The following is a 20,726-nucleotide window of genomic DNA, read 5'->3' on the forward strand; positions in this document are numbered from 1 at the left end:
ACAGCTTGAAAAAACCTTTATACCTCCCTCAGAGACGAAACTTTTTTTTTTTTTAAATTAATGAAATTGTACTTAACCCCACTCCTTTTGTTGATCATGTAATTTTGTGGGATTCATCCGACCAATGTTTTTCATTCGGTAAGAGGGTGTATGATCTTGACGTTATTACAATCTCAGAAGACACTCCCACTATTCTGGAGGTGTGTTCAAATCTAAATTATAGTTAGTTAGCCTGTTTAAATAATTTATCTTTTTGGATATTTAGAATATGGAAACACTTTCATAGAGGCTTTTTTTTGCACGTTTTTGTGTTTTTTCACTAATACAATTTACTAACTTTATTAGTGTAGTTGTACTGTTAATCAGCAACTAAATGAATGCTGATTCATCTGATTAAGGCTCCAAACACAGTTGCACCTTTCCAAAAAATCTACAATGATGACTTCACATCAATGAATGTGTGCTTGGTGTAGGGATCTCTAGCTGAAATCATATATATTATTATGACACTGCGGAAAATAAAGTGTCTCTTGGCAAACAAATAAGAGACTTAACCAAAAGTATCCTGATTTTGTTTGTCAGAGGGTCACTCAGACGGACAGGAAATGTCCTCATTGTAACCTGATGAACTTGTTTCAGAGCCACTCAGCTCTGTTTCAGAAATGCTTCTTATCTACAACCAGCGTTTAAGGAATTCACCAAAATAAGGCATCACCAACAACTGGCATAAGTAGAAGATGAGTAAAAACAAATTTACTGTTATTCCAACAAGTAGCACAAACACGGTGATAGGCTTGGATCAAATGTTTGCTCTCAAACACTCATTAACTTGACAAGATTTTACATCAGCAGTTGCAAAGAGCTTGTACAAGCTCTGTACAGACCTTTCACACATATAAAGTAGATAGTCACTTTTACAGGTAATTCAAGTTCTAGCTGTTTTCAGTGGAGTTAATGGGATTACAGACTGAGTTATAGAGAGTATTAAGAGGCACACAAGCTTACTGAAAATGAATGAAAAGGGAGAATGACATTTCTCAACAGGCATGAATCGACTTAAGGTCATTCAATATCATAAAAGATGGAAAACTAGCCTATTGAAGAAGACTTGCATTGCTCCATAGCACGAGATGATGCATAAAGAAAATAAGGGAAATACATTTAAGCATTTAAAGTTGACAGTTTCAAACACAGACAGCTGAAACTATTGACCACACAGATTTCTAAAAAAGTTGACATTCATATTAACGTTGTTGAACAATTGTGTCCTGTGCCTTAACCTACCATACAAACAGTGAAAGCAGACAATGATACAGAAAGAAAAAGGTAAGTCAAACCAAACAACACTGATCTGATTTTCTTCAGCAATGTGTATCAAACATACAGACGTATACACTTCCTGATGCTCCAACTGATGTGTTACATGTGTGCCATCTCAAATTATTTGGCTCCCTCTAGTGGTGATCATACAGGTAGACGTGCCGTTTCGTTTAAGTATCAGAGCGACTTGTCAAATTGGCACTGCTTTATTATCCGATTATTACAGAAATGTAAAAGAAACTGCTGAATATCCTTGTAAAATGGCCATCAAGGCAATTGAGAATGAGCTGCAGTAGAAATAATTTATAGATTAACACATCTAAATAAATAAAGGAATAAATGCTCTCATTCCATATACTATACTCAAAAGCAGAAAAACACCAGTGCTAGTTAAAAAAAAAAAAAAACATGAATTATGCCCAATGGTCCCTTAAAATGTGTTAAATGTATTACATACAGGCTCGACCTTGAAGCAGGATCTTCTCCCTCCCCACCCTCTTGGATGCTTGATACGTCAATGTTTCTCTGATTTAGTTGGATTCGATTTGGAGTTTGCAGTTTCAATACTCTTATTAATGCTTACACATATAAAAATGCATAATTATATAGGTTATAAGTTGGTCATGTGTTTTCTGTATTCAAAGGTAATGAGCTGTAAAATTATTATTGAGGAGAAAAGGTGTCATCTTTTCATGAAATATAATTAGGAAGAAGTCAGTTGTTAACTGACTTAATAGTCTTAATAGTGTATAAAGAAATAGTCATCATGATGCAGAAAAATAGTCCTTGCTATTGTAACGTGTATGAATTAAGTTTGTTGAATATTTTGTATTAATTTAACTACTTAACTATGTGTTACTTTGTGTGTTTGAAGGGAAAAAAAGAATGTTTTTGTTGTCGCTGTAAGGCATAAGCTGCAGAGTTTGCAGCTTGAATGAAACACTGCTTCGTTTTATTATAAAACTTGAAAATTGAAAACTACAGGATTTGAAGATAAGAACACAATTTTCTCTGACCTCTGATTGGATTAGAATTAAAGATCTGCATTAAATATAAAAACTTAAGTGAAGTGCAAATACCTCTAATTTCTTATTAAATACACTAAACTTCTTTGCTATGGAAGCGATTAGTGATCAAAATTCAAATGACAAAGCTAATTTGAAAATTCAAATGCATTAACAGAAATGCTTTTTAATTTTCACAGTGGATTTCTCAAAAAGTACCTTTTCGTTTTCATTTGAATTATGTCACACAATATGCATACATAGAGAGCAAAAGTATAATGCAAACTGGATTACTGAATATTAGTTTTAAATAAAGGTCAAGTAAAGCACTTATATTCTGAAAATTAAAACGTGTTTCTGTTACTGCATTTTCATTTTAAAATTTGCTTTTTCATTTTGAATTATGATGCAAATTTAGCGGGGCATTTTTTGAAAATGAAAAAGCAAATGTCATTTTCTTCTTCATTTTAATTTAGTCAAAGAATGTGCATTTTTGAAGATGAAAACTAAAATTAAAATTAGATAAATTAATCATCATTTTATTTTTGAGTCAAATAATTCACTCATATTCTGAAATATGATGGTGTTCCATTATTCACCATGCACCTTAATAACTTATCATTTAGTATTTGCCTACTTGCACATAGCTCTGTATATATATATTTATTTCTCGTTTACTGCACATAGTTCTGTTCACATCTGTTTACATCTGTTAGTCCGATCACTCTCCACTTATATCTACTCTTTTATATTTTGTATTTTTAAGTTAAGTTTAAGCTTTAAGTTGTATTTAAATTGACACTTTCTATTTAGGTTAAAATTTTTTGTTTACTTGCACTGTTGTTAATTTACTGCTCTGTGTGCCTTTGAATTGCCCCCCGGGGACAAATAAAGTTTTTTGAATTGAATTGAATTGAATTGAATTGAATTGATACTTTGCTACTTCTGCTACTTCAATCACCTTCATAAATAGTGAACCTTTTTTAGTTTTGTCCTGTAGAGGGCAGCAGTTCTCTGACATGCGCAAACTAGCTCTGGTTCTCTGCTTTGTTTACTACTCACTTTCCTTAGCTTCTAAGCTAATACAAAACACTTCATCCATGCATTCACTCTAATTGAACAGTTTTCTTAAAATGTCTCCTCGGTCACTTCTCAGGACATTTGTAAACGAGCGTCTGACGGCTGCTGCCGAGGAAATATTTCAGGTTTTTGAAGGAGCAATAGCAAAATACGAAGAGGAAGCAACTAGCTCAATGCAGGAGATTGAACGTCTCAGATGTCTGCTACTGGAGACAAACCAGAACAAAGGTAGAATATAATATAATAATATATTTTCATAGAAAATTGTGCCTACTTAATACTTCCTATTTTTACTATTTGGCAGCAAACAGTCAAATACTGCTCTCCTGAAGGCTCATGTAGGAAACAATGAAACGCCATCTGTAAATTTGTTCCAACAGGTTACAAATCAGTTCAATAAACCGTGTTCATCGACTGCAAATTCATGGGCATGGATTTAAAAACTGCTTCTCTTTTTTCAGATGAGCCTCAAGGGGCTCCATACCTCTCACATGTTAGTAATAAACTTTGATTAAGGATGTATAGCACCAGTTTTTTTCAGAACAACCATGACTGTCTAAAAGTGAAAATTTCACTTGCAGTCACAATCTATAAGGGATCAACATGTAGACTGTAGATTCACCTGAAATATATTTTTGATTTAAAGATAATACAGACTTCTCAAAATACATTTTGCTCAAATGTAACTTTGTTTAGATGTTTATATATATATATATATATATGTATATATTTGGGGTCAATGATGGACCCCTCTAGAATGTGTCTAGTTGACTGGGCATAGTAAATAACGAAATCACAGCCCTGAATAATGTAAGTATATAATATGCAGAAAAGGATCACAGCCAAAAAAGATTACACGAACGACATGCATAGAGGACTAATTAATTACCGTCATAAAAAAAAATATTTGTAGGATGCAGAAGTTCAAAATCATTCACTCTTTTATTCCCAGATCACTCGCAGTTGTCAATCTGTAAGGAGGAATCTGTCCCCGAGCCACATGAGGAGCCAAACCTCAGCGTGTGTCAGAAGGACCCAGAGCCTCCACACATTAAAGAAGAAGATAAAGAAATCTGGGCCAGTGAGCAACAAGAAACACAGTCATACCGAGCTTCTTCATCTACCTGGGAGACAAATGAGCAGCGGGACATAAAGCCACCTTTACAACCTCAGAATCAAAACAGGGAAAGCGAGCAGTTCCAGGAGCCTCAAGCAACGGAAACTATACACTTTATGCTACCTCTCCCCTCAACTCTGCTCTCGCAAACTCTGATCAGAAATGGAAGAGTCCAAGATGGCTGGGAGGGAGAAGATACTACTGCAAGATCAACGTCCAACCAAACACAGACCGACCAAAGTCAGAGGTCCTATACCGCTTTAAGAGACTCCACACATGTATCTGATATTCATTCAGTTGCAAATGACACTCAATTGTCTGATAAACCTTTTTCCTCCGATCATGACTTGATAAATCATGCTTGTCTTGTGAATTCAAAGGACAAAGGTGTCCCCTGCGTTGTATGCGGACAGAGCTTTGAGTCCACTGAAAGCCTTAATGTGCACCTCAAATCACACAAGGGCACAAAATGTTGTCATGTTTGCGGTAAACGCTGCAACGACAGGACCACTCTGACAGACCACATGGCCAGCCATGCCGGGGTGAAACTGCATCGCTGTCACGTTTGTGGGAAAGAGTGCAGCAGGAAAGGAGACTTAAAGATACACATGAGGTTTCACACGGGCGAGAAGCCTTATTTCTGCTCTTTTTGTGGTAAAAGTTTCACCCACAGCGGACATCTGAGGAAGCACATGAGGAGCCACACCGGAGAGAGGCCTCACCAGTGTGACATCTGCGGCAGAGGCTTCCTACAGAGAGTACACCTGAAAGACCACCTAGTGACTCACGCTCCGAAGTATTGACATTTTAATCCAAGACTACTTTTAAAGTGCATGTGTTCTTTTTTTTTTTTGTGGAAAAGGAAGTAGTTCCAAATGTCACTTTTAGTAGTCTGGTGAATACAAGTATACTGTATGTTTGGCTTTAAATTGAGATGTGTTCTGGTGGGAAATCACGACTCAGTAAAAACTAACATGAATGTGCTTTTGATATTATTGAGTCATGACTCTTTTGCTGATGGTCAAAAAAAGATTGAGACGTCAAGTGGGACAAACCATCAATATATGGCACTATATCATCGTTCTGACCCGTGCTATACAATTATCAAATTGCTAGTTTCAAATATTGAAATTCTAATAGCAAAAAATAAGACGCTTAATCAAATGTCCCTTTCCAATTTGACTCACTACTTCATGACTCCTCATGGTGGCGCTTAAGACATGAATGAGGGTTACCTGAACCTAAGTTAATTGGACATAGGAGAAGCTGGGATCGGGTAAATGTTAGTGTAAGACACTCTGAGATGAAACATAATAAGTCAGCAGTGAATACATACATTCATCCTGAACTTTACCTTTTCAGGGGCTTACTACATTCTTGAGTTTATAAGATATTATGATGTATCAATGCATGATCATTCTTGCAAAATTTAAATTAATCACAACAACGTGGCCTCACTGACATTTTAAAGCAAATAAATCTATTATTTCCGTCATTGTTCCTCCACATTGGTGTTCTGAAATGATATAGAAGAAAAACATTTAAAAATAAAACCATATGAACTATTCTTGGTAGCCCCTAACTATTATTTGTCGCTATGGATAACTATTATTAAACATGATCTTGAAGCAGTCCAGTTGCTTTTGGATCAAGCTTGAAGTTGGTTACAGCTGTTCATGTTGTTTTTTTTTTTTTACTGTTTGTCTACGTTGTTGGTTTAAGATTCACATGTGAACTTTCAATAAATTAATTGATTAAAAAAAATAAAGTATATAAAACTGCCAGCTATTGCATTAACATTTTGCAGGAGAAATGGGCCAACATGAAAAGAGACTAGTTCCAATATTAAATAGCATGAATCAATAAATGCTTTATAACACATACTCATGTAGCCTCAGGACATACAATCAGAAAGTATTCATGTACAGTTATATCAAGAATTCTAAGTTCTACTTTGACCAAACTTTAAAATCGTCCATGAAGTGTCCTCTATGAGTCCCCACAGGACTTGTTACAGCTGTAATACATTTAGAAGCAAGTTTGTGGGAGGAACATGCTTTACCACTAGATGGTACTGCAGGATAGTTTATTTTATCTGGTAAGTTACAATTTTACGTTTACATCCAAAGTGACGTACATCAGAGAGTAAGTACAACCGTAACCCATTCATACACCGCCACCGAAGCAGCAGGAGCAATGCAGGGTTAGGTGTCTTTCCCAAGGTCACATCGGACATGTTGCTCAACTGGGGATCAAACCCTCGACAAACTGGTTGAGAGGCGACGACTCTACCAACTGAGCCACGGCCGCCACAAGTGAGTGACAGCGCCATCGTTTGCTAAAGGGTTTAGGTTAAATGATCAACACAAAACATCAGACTTTTGTGTTTTGACTTTGTTATTTCCCAGTTTTCCCACATATTGCACAATCTGAGCATTTCAAGGACAGTTCAAGTTTCCATTTTTTTTAAAAAGTGATTAATTCTATCTATGTCTTCAAGGTTTTTGACTGCAGGATCTTAACTTTTGTATGGGAGTAGGTCCAGAATATCGTCTATACATTTGTTATAATCTCTCATGCACCTTCATTGAAAGTGCAGCTGCAAAATTACATTCACATAGTCCCCAGGTTTAAGCCATTCATCCGTGACTTTTTGGTCTCAGAAAAGGACCATAAAGCTTCACTTGGATCGCTCCCAGGTGGCCTGGAAACCCTCACACAGAACAGAAGCTCAGGCTGGAATTTCTGTGTTTGGGAAGCTGCTTTGGGCAATTCAGGTTTTAGATGTTGAAGCTAAAGTACTAATCAGGCCACAGTGACCCTCAAGCCTTAAACCAACTACCCTAATCTGGTTATGTAACATACCCCCCCCCCCCCCCCCCCCAAAAAAAAAACAAAAAAAAAACACACTAAGCAATAACCCCTGGATCCTTTGGAATGCAGCCATTTGAGATTCAAGCGCTTAAATCTAATCAGATGATTTGAATCATATATGGACTAAAGTAGCTGCTTGACTATTGTACTGTATGTTCTTTTGCATGTACAGTGGTGTTTGATCAAGACAATTAATCGAGAACTCCCCCCCCCCCTCCTTACTTACTTTTCTGTAGAAAATGAGGGCAAGAGGTTAATCTTCTGTGCAGTTACGTTATGAGAAACATACTCAGGGGAACTGCAGGATTTTAATTATGTAGGTCAGGTTGTCACATAGATTTTTCAGAATGTGAAAAGGGACATTTTGCACCCACACGCTGATACCAAGAATTTTCCCTGGCACTTAACACTCATCAGGAATTCATCTGACCCTCAGTTGCACAACTAGGTCATTGAGTTACTCCACCCGGTGAAGTCTCCATACAGCACCGAGTGAGATTTTGAAGAGAGAAGCCAAAATCTACATCTAGGTGTGGTTGGAGTGGGTCCGGAGGGAGTTTCTGGTACAGAGGAGCTGAACGGGGGAGGCCTGAGAGACTCATCCACGTGGGTTTTGGATGTGGAGGAGGACAACAAACATCTGGTGGATATCCTCTTTAAAAGCTGACACGTACACACACAAAGACACCAACAAGTTAGAGATCTGCAAAGTTGTTGTTTTTCTCTGTTTAATGTTGAAGGAGATGGTGGTAGAAAAAGCGCAGGAACATGAGCAGTGATAACAGTTATTTGGAGAGATACTCAAATTTCTTGCTTTGCAGTCAATCTTATCACCTTACTGCAGTCGATATCTTAGACCCATGATGTAAATCCAGGATGATTTTGTTCTCTGGAGGCAGACCATGAGGATACATTTGCCTTATTGTTTACTGAATGTTGCTGATCACAGAGTATATACATAATGCTGGATGTGCACTGAGGAGCTTTTGGAAACAGAGAAAGAGGAGTGGCTGTGCTGTGGTTGCTTGAAAGATTTCCAAAAGGGTTGTGTCCTCACACTTGGCCATCACAGATCTGATGGACTGGATCAAATGCTGCCTCACTTGTTTTCTGGTACAATATTTAAACATCTTTTTAACTAAAGGATTTTAAAGTTTTCTCTCGTTGTCTAATGCCTTTTCTGGCAGGTTGTCAAACAGTCACAACTTAAGAAGCTGGATATTTTTATCTTGCAATGCTTTTACAAAAGTAATAAGCTTTGCACAGCTCAATTCTTCCTTTATTACCACAGTCAATCGATTATCCTCAGATAATTAATTTCAAACACCCATTAGTACTCCAAGACTTCAGAATCAATTTCTTTTATCTTAAGTGATCTGCACTCTTTGAATACATTTATTTGAAACAATGTATCCTGTTATCACCTCAGAGATGATCTTTTCCCTTTTTTTAAGACAGCCAGGGTGTATTAAGTATACATAATATCAGTGATGCTGTATATTTACAATAGGTGTGAAACACCTGAGACGCCTGCTGAAGATGTAGCAGTGTTTCTCAATACCACGAATGCTCTATACACCCTGCTACCAAGGATTATGACCAAGGGGAATTGGATCTTGTTACCCTTATTTCTCGTAGCTCCTGCAGTTTCTGCTTGTACAGTTTATGTGGACCATGCTAACGATTCTATCATGATACAGAGATTCTGTGATGACTGATACTGTATATTGCAAGATAATCATATAATGATAGGCTACATCAGTATATCTGTCAACTAGAGAATATGACGTAAAAGAGCCCTCAACATGTAAAGTGCATCATTAATGTATTTATTCACTGCATCATTTTAATGTACAATATCACTATTTCTGATCTTATTCTGCTCTTTTCTTCTTCCTTTATTCCACTTTCAACTTCTTGTTTGGCCAGTTCTTCCATTCAAGTTACCCTCTTTCATGTCATGAGCACCTCTGTGAGGAGTCATGAGGTTGTTCCTTGAGTAAAATGTGAAACTTGAGTAATTGGGTTAAAAGAGGGATAGCCATAGGTAAGCATATTGGACTGGACTCCAAAATGAGATTGAATCTGTTTAGAGGTACAAATAATGCTATGGTTTCAGTGGTGTTTGTTACTTATTTACTTGTTTACTGTGATATACTGTCAATATTGTTTGTTGTGTGTGTAAAGTGACCAGGTGACAAATGAGACCTGCACCCCGCACCCGAGGCCGCGTGGCCCCTCGGTGCTGGCGGCGGATCGTCACTCAGAAAAACTCTCCCTCTGGGGATCAATAAAGTTTTCTAATCTAATCTAATCTTATATCATTGTTATTATAGGATGACTCATCTATTTTATTGGAGATACTACCCATGCACCTAAATGTGTCCATAAAACTGATTTTTGTTTCAATTGTTCTTATAAGCAAGCTATTGTTCTTTGCTCTTTGACAGCTCAGTTTCTCATAAATTATATAACTTCTCAATAACAAAACAATGGAAATAAGGAAATGAAAAATAACAGCTTAATGGCAAGCGTGATGAAAGTAGAGAAATGAAAGTAAGAGAAATGTCATGGTGTTGGTTTTGATATTTTCAATTAAACTCCTGCAGTCCTTATTAGGATTGCTCCTCTATGTACAGAGTACATAGTCTGCAGTGTAAGACTCGCAAAAATACAACTACACTAATGAAATGCGATGGTCTCCTAATGGTTAAACTAAAGGAAAAAAATAAAAGAAACACAAAATGACTGCATTAAACTATAAAATCCTCTGCGTGCTAACATTAATAGGATACAGCAAGTAACAAACATAGATCTAAAAACATGAATAAAAAGCTGATAGAATAAAACTGATTATCTGGTAGAAGAGGTTCTACAGAGCCTGTGATTAGTTATGAATAAATACCTTTGTACACGACCTAGAACCAGACTTTATATTCGGACGCTTGTATTCAAAGGATTATAAACTACTGATTTATTTGTTTAAAAAAAAAAGAAAATCTAGATTAAATGCTGCACTGACTGCTATTTGTCGGAATCTGGACCTGTCACAGACCCCCACCCTCCTGCCTCCCCCCCCCCCCCCTGCAGCCTGTCACTCGGTTCCAGCTGCATGAATGCGCTGCAGCGTTGAGTTGAGTTCTGCTGCTGTGTGAAACGAGATACGAATGAATGCATGAACGGTGTCGCCTACGAACCGACGTGCTGCTCACACGTGAGGGCATCGCAGGCCGGTTGTGTGTGGGTAAGTCTGCGTTTCTCTTGCGACACAGAGAGTAGAGGACGGTGTACTCAGACATGCTGACACAGCCTCCCCCAAAATACCTCCAGCCTGGGAGGGGGCGGATGGGGGTGCATGGGATGACAACGCGAGGTGCACGTTGCTATTATCTGCTTGGCAACTCGGAAGGCTAAATGCGAGTGTTTTCATTTGCACTCGATTCAGGAAAGCTGGTTCAGCTCCAGCAGAAACGGTGACAAGGTGAAATGGTGAAAAAGTCGCAGTGCGTCTGCTTGGACGTGACAGAACGTGCGCCAGGTGATGTGTGCACTGGCTGTCCATGATATGTGATATCAGCAGTCTGCATGCTTTAATAGTCTATATTAAGCTCTACAGCATGCATGTTGAGATAGCTGCAGAGGAAGTATAAATCGGACATCTCTTTGGTCTCAGTTGCTTTAAGCCAGAGGTCAAGACTTGTAAACAGTCCGAGTTGAGGTTTCACAACAGGAGACAGTGTGAGAATATAGTTCCTCCTAACACACTCACACAGCAGGGGACAGCATGAAAGAGCTCCAAGAATAAACCCCACAGAGCCTAAAACCACTACTGTGTCATGTAAACACTTGGTATACTTTGTTTTCACACAGAGTTAAGTCCCTTTCTCCCTGCTCTGCGATACAATGTTGTTGGAGTGTGTGAATAACTTCTGAGGCAACGTGCTTATTAGCTGTCCTAAGGCTTTGAGAAAGCTGCTATTCTCACATTGATAAGTTGCTCTACTGATGTCAGTTCTCATGTGCTGTGTCTGATATGTAAGAGGAGGAAGTTCAAAATACTCCGTACAGGCTTAAGAAACTGATGCAAGTTCTAAAAGTCAATCATCACATGGTTGGTCATAAGTTAAAGCAATGACAACTTTCATCACTGGTTAATTTTGATTTAAGTTATCATTTAAAAAAGGTAGCAGCAGATCTACTCAATATTACCTCGTTATTAACATGTACTTTTGACTATAACTGTTGTTTAAACAAATCAATCCCAAATGTTCAACATTTTATAACACAGCAGCCCAGCAGAGGCAGAGTTATCTACATTTTGACTCTCTTCTATGTGCCAACTGTTCCCAAAATGTACAAATGGTAACATATATGTTTGTTGGGACTTCCCTGCCTGAAAAACATCCTCATAAACTTGAATTTGTAAGTCTAAAGCTGCTTTAACACTAATGACATCATTATTACAAAATAAGGTTTTTTTTCTCAAATGTGACAAAGCTCCTTTTACCGTTCTAGACACAGTGGTGCTCTATTTTAATACCAAACTTGCCTGGATGTGTAATATCAGATTAATGCTCTAATATCCATGATTGGAAAACAAACGAACAGATTAATGGATATTGAAAATAACCATGGATTGCAGTTGTTTCCTTGCGAAGTGCTTTGAAGCAAGAGAGTGTTTCTCCTGCTGGTCTTATAATTCAGTGCTGCTTTAACATTTACCCAGTTGTACTGTGTCTTTATGCAGCTCTCTCAATCACATGATCCGTTAACAGGTTAGGACTATGTGTCCTGGGACGACTCAACATCTAAAGTTAGAAATCCACACAAGGGTAACGTCACATAAGTATGTAGTGGTGTAATATGACGCAGATGGGCAAAACTAGGTGACCAAGATCATCAATAGCTTCACTGTGTTTACAACCACATGCCCTCTGGCACACAAGGTCATGATGAGTTAGGGAGATTTACTATGAGGGCAAAGTAAGAGGGCAAGAGCTCAAAGCTATACAAACAAAGATGATAGACAACAAAAACAAAGAATATCTCAACATTTGACAGGCTCAAACAGGCACATGTTTTGCAATTTTAGCCTTGCTAACACTGTAGCCGTCAAGGATGGTAGTGTCAGTCCACTACTTTGGTCCGGGCTAAAATATCACAACAAGTAGCCTTCTGAGCTTTCTACTGATGTAACTGGATCCAGGTAGATGCCTCCCAATGATTGTTTTGACCCTTCTTTTTAGCCATTTCCGTCTAGCACCTCTGTGAGGGAAATGATTACCTGAATTTCAAATTGTAGCATTCACAATATTCACACAGTTCATGTTGCAGATCCCACTTCCCCTTTAAGCCTAGTCTTAACCAGTCAGGCCACACCTGAGCAATTAAGAGGCCTGCAGCAGGCCATGCTCACCCCTTTTGTTTGCTTCACACTGCTGAGCTGCATGACAGGCTGACAACTCTATGGTGACTCGGATAGATGCATTATTTGAAGTTAAATCATCTGACTACTATGCTTGTCACAAGTGGAATCAAGTTGTTGAGAAATAAAGCATGAAGAAACTCTCCTCTGGTCCCTGCACTTTAATTGGTGTACCCTGAAGAAGCTCTATTTTTGAACTGGTTTTACATACACTTTCTACAGTTCACCTTTTTCTTTGTCATCGTAAGAAGCTGAAATTCTTTCTAATCTTTTTTTGGTTCGAAAAAGGGAATGTGACAAATTGTTATCATTTAACCTCTTCCATCCAAAGAAATACAATGAGTACAATACAAATAAGTATCTATTTTTTGATTTCAAAACGATTCTGGATACATGATCCACTCCAGTCATCTGTGAGACTGGCTGAACGTCTTGCTGCGCCATTTGGCATTCTACTGAGTTAAAGGCTTTATATGCGATTTTTTGATCCAGCAGATGACCACCAGCATGAAACCAAAACAACTTGCGCTGCATTGTTGTGTTAGCATGCTAATGCTAGCGATCTTTATTATGCTCATAGCTTCACACTGCATGTAAATTTACCCGAAATGAGCGTGATCTAGAAACGCAGTTAAGCAGTGAGTACAGTATGTTATTCTTCTTTTCTGTAGTCCCTCAATTAAACAACTTTTATTTGCGAGGGGAGGAGTCAGCCGGCTGTCCTGGCGATGTAAACAAACTGAAGATAGGACTCGGGGAAAACTCTGAAAACATCACAGACAGCGGGACTCGGGTGTTACACCCATTGTAGACAGTCATGACTCACAGAGTTGTTTTCAGAGGATAGACTTGATTTCTATTATATTTAAGTGTGAAAATTAGTTTTTTGGAAGTTATGAATCTATTCAAAGTCTCAGATAAGAATCTCCACCTCTAGTGAACAACGAAATTCTTGAGGAACATCACGCCATATTTTGGATATTTGATAACTCATTGGGTATGCTCGATTGAGTCACAACAGCAATGTTAGCATTGCTATTTCTAGCTTACTATTAGCTCGAAATGTATGCCTCTCCTTTCATATCATGTATCAAACATGAAGTCTACCTAAGAAATGGTTATACACAAACATTAGCTGTTGTCCTTCTCTAGCTTATGATGATTTTTACTCTTCATTGTCTTTTCAGTCACTCATCAATCTAGAAGCAGTGAAATGTTAATTACAACATTTTATGTCTAGCCAAAGGAAATAGCCACCATTTGAATATGGTGAATGCTTTGCTATTTTACCTGCTAACATGTTAGCATGGTCATTATGGAGATGTAAGCATGTTCTTATCGGCATTTTGTGCAGGTCTAGAATTATTCCTTGTCAGTCAGATGTTCATTGACTTATTGTTTCAGCATTTTTTTTGTTTTTTAAACTTGTTGCTTCTGCATGGTCTGCCAGATGTTTATTTATTTGAAGAATCATGTCTCTCATATAAATCGACCTTGGCCAAGAGATGGAAGGAAGGAGAAAGTTTGAACTAAGAGGGCAGAAAGTGGTCATAAAAAATCCCACAGGTAAAATATTTGAGCATATTTGTTCAGAAAATAGGTCTTTCTCCAGGTCACTTTAGTTTAAACACTCTGGAATGTGGTCTCATTAACTCTCCACGAATAAATAAGCTCAGGATTGTTTTTATATCTTCAACTAAACATCTTATAGGCTACACACACATATGAGCTTGTTTTGTTTAGAGGAAGCAAATTGGGGTCAGTCAGGCGCTTATCAACCCATTTCTGTATTAATCAGGCATAGTAAGATTAAAATGCTTATTTCACAAAGAAAGAATGTAGCCTCAATGTTTCTGCTGGAAGACTGAGAAGTTAGAAGATCTTTTTTTTTACATCAAGGAATGATATTACATAAGTTCCTCATGCTGGGTCATGGAAACGCCTTGGAAAAATCTCAAACATATGTTTGCCATTTAAATTGTCCAATAACAACAAAGTCATTTTTGGCCATTTGTGCTGCCCATAGTAACAGAAATAGAATAGATTTTACACTTGAGAGGTCTCTTAATCTTGTCGACATTTTCAGCTCAGCACAAATGACAAAAACTTTTTGTCAAAAACTTTTTTTTCTACAAAGTACACTTTCTATGGTCAAGGGAAGATCATGGTCATAGTTATAAAAAGGGAAACTTTAATATAGATATGCTCTTGTATCCACCAACCTTAACCTTTACTACTTGCAGTGCCACATGATATATTATTATTGTTAGGGGAAATATTAATTTTGCAGTTGCTGACAGAGGTTTGTGTTGTTGTTGAAATGTTGACAGCTAACAAGTATTGTTTTATTTCTGCAAAGACATCTGCCCTTCAGTTCTGCAACTCAGTCTGTGGGTAAAACCACAGACTACAGGACCAAATACGATAGAAGAACTTAAACACATTGCAGAAAGGGATTAAAGATCGCCTCTCTTTGTCAAAGAGCCAGCAGGAATGAGAAAGCAGGCCAGCAAATACAATCAGGAAGGTAAAAGGCAGACAGAGGACGTCATAGTCATCTGGAATGCAAGGAGAGTAAGTAATGAACAGATAGGAAAATTGAAGTTGGCTAAAGTCAGGCTTATTGAAGCCAGTAGATAAATATTGTAGCACCCTTTACAGATCCTACAGACTTTCACTGTATTCCAAGAAAAAAAATCATCTTTAGACTAAATTTAGATACATTAGTAAACATTTGCACACCTTCTTGAGGTCTGTGGTTTTGTTGATTCTGACAACATTGCTCAACATGGCGAGACAGCTAGTTTTTTTTTCAAAATGAACAAAATGACCACAACTTGTCGTCAGCCTTAGTTTCCCTCTACTTTAAGTATATTGTTTTGAATTCACAAGTACCCGTTTCTTTATACTGGAGTCTTTTGATTAAACTGAAAGATGTTCATTCTGTTATCCATTTATCTATGAAACTTCTCTCTACAAGTTGAGTGAAGAAAACGTTCACCTAGCGGCAGTGCATGATCCCCCGCTGTCTCAGTTTAATGAGTGCTCCTGCATGCTCGCTTCACCCATCAGTGGCATCTCCAGCAAATCCCATAGAGAGCTGCTTCCCCTCCAATACAACAAGAATCTCTTTATAACTTTCTAGTTGGATGAAAATCAGTGAAAAAAGTTCAGCAGAAGACAGTCAGACATGTTCAGAACTTCAAACGAGTAGGTAAGCCAGTTAGCTGTAACTTAACTGTGCTGCATACATTTGGTTACAGTAAGTGGAATTTACATAAAGCAATTTGCCATGTCAGGTATGTCAACTGCCTTGCAGTTTGACTGTGTTAGCGACTTTAGTTAGCTCACTAAAGCAATCAAACTTCCCTCAATGAGTTTAACATCCTGCCTGCATTGACCCTAGTTCCCCAGATGTCATTCACCTTTATTACATTTGGGCAGAGCTCCTTGACAAAATAAAACTCATTGTGCTGTGTTTGGACTCATTGTTGTGGAGGTGAAGGTGTGTTGACATTAGCTATTGGTGCAAACTTGCTGTGTTGACGGGGAGCTTTAAAAAGGCTGCCACTTGGAAGCATCCATCTATAGTACATCCTTTGCTTTTCCCTGACAATATCACACAAAATCATGTACATATAGAAACAAGTCCACATTAGTGATGGGAAAAGCTGTGAAGTAGGGGCGGGCTTTAGTGACACAGAGCTCCCGACCGACTCCGTCCTGTTGGTTCAGTCAGTACGTATCACTGACATGAAAGGGAGAGGGAGGGCGGGCTTTATACGACTCTTACGGTCTAGAGAGAGAGACACAAGACGGGAGAGAGGAGAGCGCAACTGAAGTTGAGAAATGAACGACTCTTTTCAGTAAGTGATTCAGTTCAGTTCGTTCACCCAGATGATTCATTCGTTTTGAACGAATCGTTCACGAACTACACATCACTAGTCCACATTTATTGGGAACCAAGAAAGACGATGAAGGTCAATGTCATTCAAAGTAATGCTACAGTTTGTTAACACCCTGCAAGTGATTAATAGATGTGAATGGCCTCACATAAAGCCTTTAAGTGATTTACAAATTATTGAAATCCCCAGTTGCTTGACTAAACTGGGGTTTTAATGGTTTCTTTGAGTTTTACTTTAAAAAAGCAATACATGTTGTATTTTTTCCAAATTCATAAGAAGCATATTTTGTGTGTTAACACTTGTAGATTGGGGATTTTTGTGGTTGAAAATGAGGTTAGCACAATATGTTACTCTACAGCACCAACAGTGGTCAAAATCTCAACCCTAACCTCTGTTTACTCAAGGAAATCTGACATTCAGTAGTATTTCATTCGAGGAAATTTACATGAAGTGTGAAGATACGAGCATAATAAAGATCGCTAACATTAGCATGCTAACACAACAATGCAGCGCAAGTTGTTTTGGTTTCATGCTGGTGCTCAAGGGTGACATTGGCTGGATCAAAAAATTGCATATAAAGCCTTTAAGTTAACCGTTGGTATATGAAATTAAACATTCAGTAATTTGTGTGACAATTCCATGGGGTCCACATAAAGCTCAAATGACCAAAGTAAAAGCCCTGCACACACAGGAACACAAACACACAGGGTGTTTTCACTTGTGTCTGCTGCTTAGACCTCTTGTGTGATTGTGTACCAACCTCTCGGTTCCACATCTGAGATTGCTTAGATTTTATTTTAATTACAAGGAGCAGTATAAATTAATCAGTGCATGGCCCTGAAAGTCTTTAAATTAACATTGGCACTTACCTAAAGTACTTTGTGTATTTTGTACAAGTTAAGTAAGGATCCCACTCATATTTGCTTTTATAAGATGATAATGATAGGCTTCTTTTTCTTCTCTTTTTCTGACAGTCCTAAATTAGAATATATGAAGCAATGTATCCTAACTCAGAGATGCTCTTTAATGTGGTGACCATTTTTTTCTTTTCAAAGCTCTGAGGAACCTTCAGTTTGTGTCAATTTTGATGTTTCCCCTGGATAAAGCAGAGTCTCTAAATTATTTGTTGATCTTGTTTACATGTGGAAGTAGTATTTCCTGACAAAAGAAAAAAACTTATCCAGAAAGTCAAATAGTCAGCAGCACCCTAAAACCACAGCCATGCTCCAACCCCTTTCACTGCAACACTACAAAAAACAACAACATCAATGAATCTCAAAGGAGAAACATAGCTAAATTTAACAGGGGACACAAAGCATAAGCTCCAAAATGTCAATCAATGTATCACTTACCTTCCCTTGGACCCTTATCCTTCACAAGGACGTCCTACCAATAACTCCAGCAAGGCACACTCGGATTACAAAAAGGATCTAAACTAATGTAGTCAAACCAGAGCTCAGACCAGCCCGCATGTCATGAACAGCCCAAAAGCCATGGTAAATAAAAGGAGAGACACCTTGATAACAATTAATTCAACTGATGTGTTTTCAAAAACTAAAACAATAAAATTGTTTTAAAATAAAATAAAATTGCAAAAGTGATGATATTTGGATGTCAGTTCTAACATTGGTGTAAATGATTGGGTGTCTGAAAAGGAAAAGGAGGATAAAGTAACCTAACAAGACCAATGCAGAGTCTGTCGCTGAAAAGTTTAAGGCCTGGCACACACTACAATATTTTTAAAATCTGAAAACGATTTAGAAAATGTGGGAGGCCCCACACATGACGACATTCATGACAGACCGATTCATTCACCAACAACCAGAGTTTAATCGTGTAATCTTGCACGGTCAAACGTGACTTGAAGGTCCCATTTTATGCTTTTTCTGGTTTTATAAGCTCTTTAGTGTGTTTTCCAAGTGTCCTGTGCATGTTTAGGCACATCTATGTGCAAAAATTTAAAGTTCGTGGAAACGCGGCTTCTCCTACCTCCTCCTGTTAGCTGTAGCATTAGCCGCATGTAACGCTCGGTTCTAGCCCCCCTCGATAAATATTTGTCAGTCCGACGTCATTGTCAGTGTGAGATCACTGATCTCAGCCCATTGGCTCGTTGTGGCAAGCCCAGCAGCTCATGTTGAAATTTTCGAGACGCGTGCTGATTTACTCACCAATAACGACAGAGCGGATCGGCAGACCAATCAGAGCAGACTTGGCCCACGTGGGGTCTAACAGTGTGGGCTCAACAGAGTGCAGCTGACGGACTCAGAGCGTAGAGGGAGCAAGGAGGAGCAGTACATGAAAACAGACACTTTTTTCAAACTTTATCTATTGTCAACGTACAAAAGTAGGTACATAGATTAAATATACGAACCCCAAAAAGGACATAATATGGGCTCTTTAAGAGTAAACAAACATGATGGTCAAGCTAAATGTGGCGAGCTGTTAGCTGGTACATCCAAAACATTTTGGTCCAACTCCTTTCCTAGTTAGTTGGATGTGGTTTGTTTTACAGGACTCGTTGTAAAAACACTCGTGTTGTTGCCACAAATCAAGAAGTTGGTCCTGAATTGATCACATCCATCTAACTTAATGCTTCACATTTGCTGCTGTCGCCATAGTAATGTTTGTTGTGCTTCAAGAAAAATGTATTTAAAAAATCAGCAGCTATGAATCAAGGTAAAATTTTATGGGCGAATGGACCCTTAACAGGACATTTGTAAACACCAAGTTCTTGGTCTTGTTCATTGAAGTTTTCTTTAGTAATAATAATAATAATAATAAACAGCTCGGAGCATGTTTTAGGGGATCTGATGTCTTCTGCAGATGGCATCCAGGGTCCAAAGAGTCGAGCAAGCAAGGAGGACCGGGTTTGGAAAATAAGCCGTCTCACGCAGCAATACTCAGAGAACAATTGAGTAATGGATTTTAAATGGCCAAACAGGATGTGAAATGGACATAACCACGCCATAGAAATCATTGTTTTGGAAGCTCTCCAAAATGTTAAACAAAAAAAAAAAAAGAAATTGCACTCAGTTAACTCTGTTTGATTATTTTCCTTTTTAGGACAGGAGAACAGGAAGGCTGGCTGACTGTGATAAGAGAAGGATGGGCCAGGATAAGGGCTGATAAAGACATTTTCTATTCAGTGACAAAGACAGAAAATCAATAAAAAGCAAATCTATGCATTGTCAGGCGCTGAGTATATACGGAACAAGTAGTATTTCCTGAATTGTTTTAACAGGTGTTGACATGTGCAAGAAAATATGTATTGGATTGCATTCAAACACTCACAGATTCATGTGCACTCAAACACTTGGGCTGTATTTGACATGTAGAGCTCACAGTGCAGTCAAAAAATACGCTGGCAAATGAAACCTGCAGAACCTGCCTTCATCCATCCTTTGCTCCAATGGTCTTGAGTAAATATTGAGCAACCAAGAACATAAAACCAGATGAGGAATGTATCTGATAGTCATGGTGGAGAAACATTTCAGCTACAAATTATAGGCTGCTTAATCTACAAACGTTTTTGGCTTCACGTTAAAGATAAAATTTAAGCCTTGGTAAACATTTAGCACATACCTACCATATTATTGGTAAATGAAGACTGTAAAGCTAGAAGGGTTGAACGGGGAAATCTCAATCAATAAAAGTCTAATGATTTAAAGGTGTTCTGGTGTTTATCATGGCTGAAGTAAGGAATGTGAACTACAACCCATCATAAGTGCAGTATTTTGGAACTGATGCAAAGTTTGCAGTAGTTGACTTTAACTAAAGAGGTGAATCCCATAATGGAAAGTTTCACAGTTATCTCGTGTCCTTAAATGCGCCACAGGATTGTGAGGAATTCATTGTATGTGCAGCAGCAGATTTATACATGATCCATGCATTTCAAAGTAGTGTATGACCTTTGTAGACCACTTGATTCTGCTGGGAATTTGGATGGGCTCTTAAGGTAAAGACCAGAAGGGAACACACCTCCTGGGGCAGCTTTTTCTTTG

General features: G+C 38.1%; 1 protein-coding gene and 1 non-coding gene across 2 annotated transcripts in view; both read left to right on the forward strand.

Moving 5' to 3' along the window:
* Nucleotides 1-3,247: 3,247 nt before the first annotated feature.
* LOC109990829 (uncharacterized) lies at nucleotides 3,248-6,305 on the forward strand. Its single transcript, XR_010667084.1, has 2 exons — nucleotides 3,248-3,632; nucleotides 4,357-6,305. It is a non-coding gene; the product is annotated as an uncharacterized protein (transcript).
* Nucleotides 6,306-10,493: 4,188 nt separating this feature from the next.
* The window catches only part of LOC109990822 (equilibrative nucleoside transporter 1), a 34,233-nt gene continuing 24,000 nt past the window's right edge, over nucleotides 10,494-20,726 (forward strand). The window contains exon 1 of the mRNA XM_020643058.3: nucleotides 10,494-10,639. The gene's annotated coding sequence lies outside the window, so the exon portion shown is untranslated. The remainder of the gene's footprint in view (nucleotides 10,640-20,726) is intronic.

This window comes from Labrus bergylta, chromosome 10, assembly GCF_963930695.1.
Source record: "Labrus bergylta chromosome 10, fLabBer1.1, whole genome shotgun sequence".
NCBI lineage: Eukaryota > Metazoa > Chordata > Actinopteri > Labriformes > Labridae > Labrus > Labrus bergylta.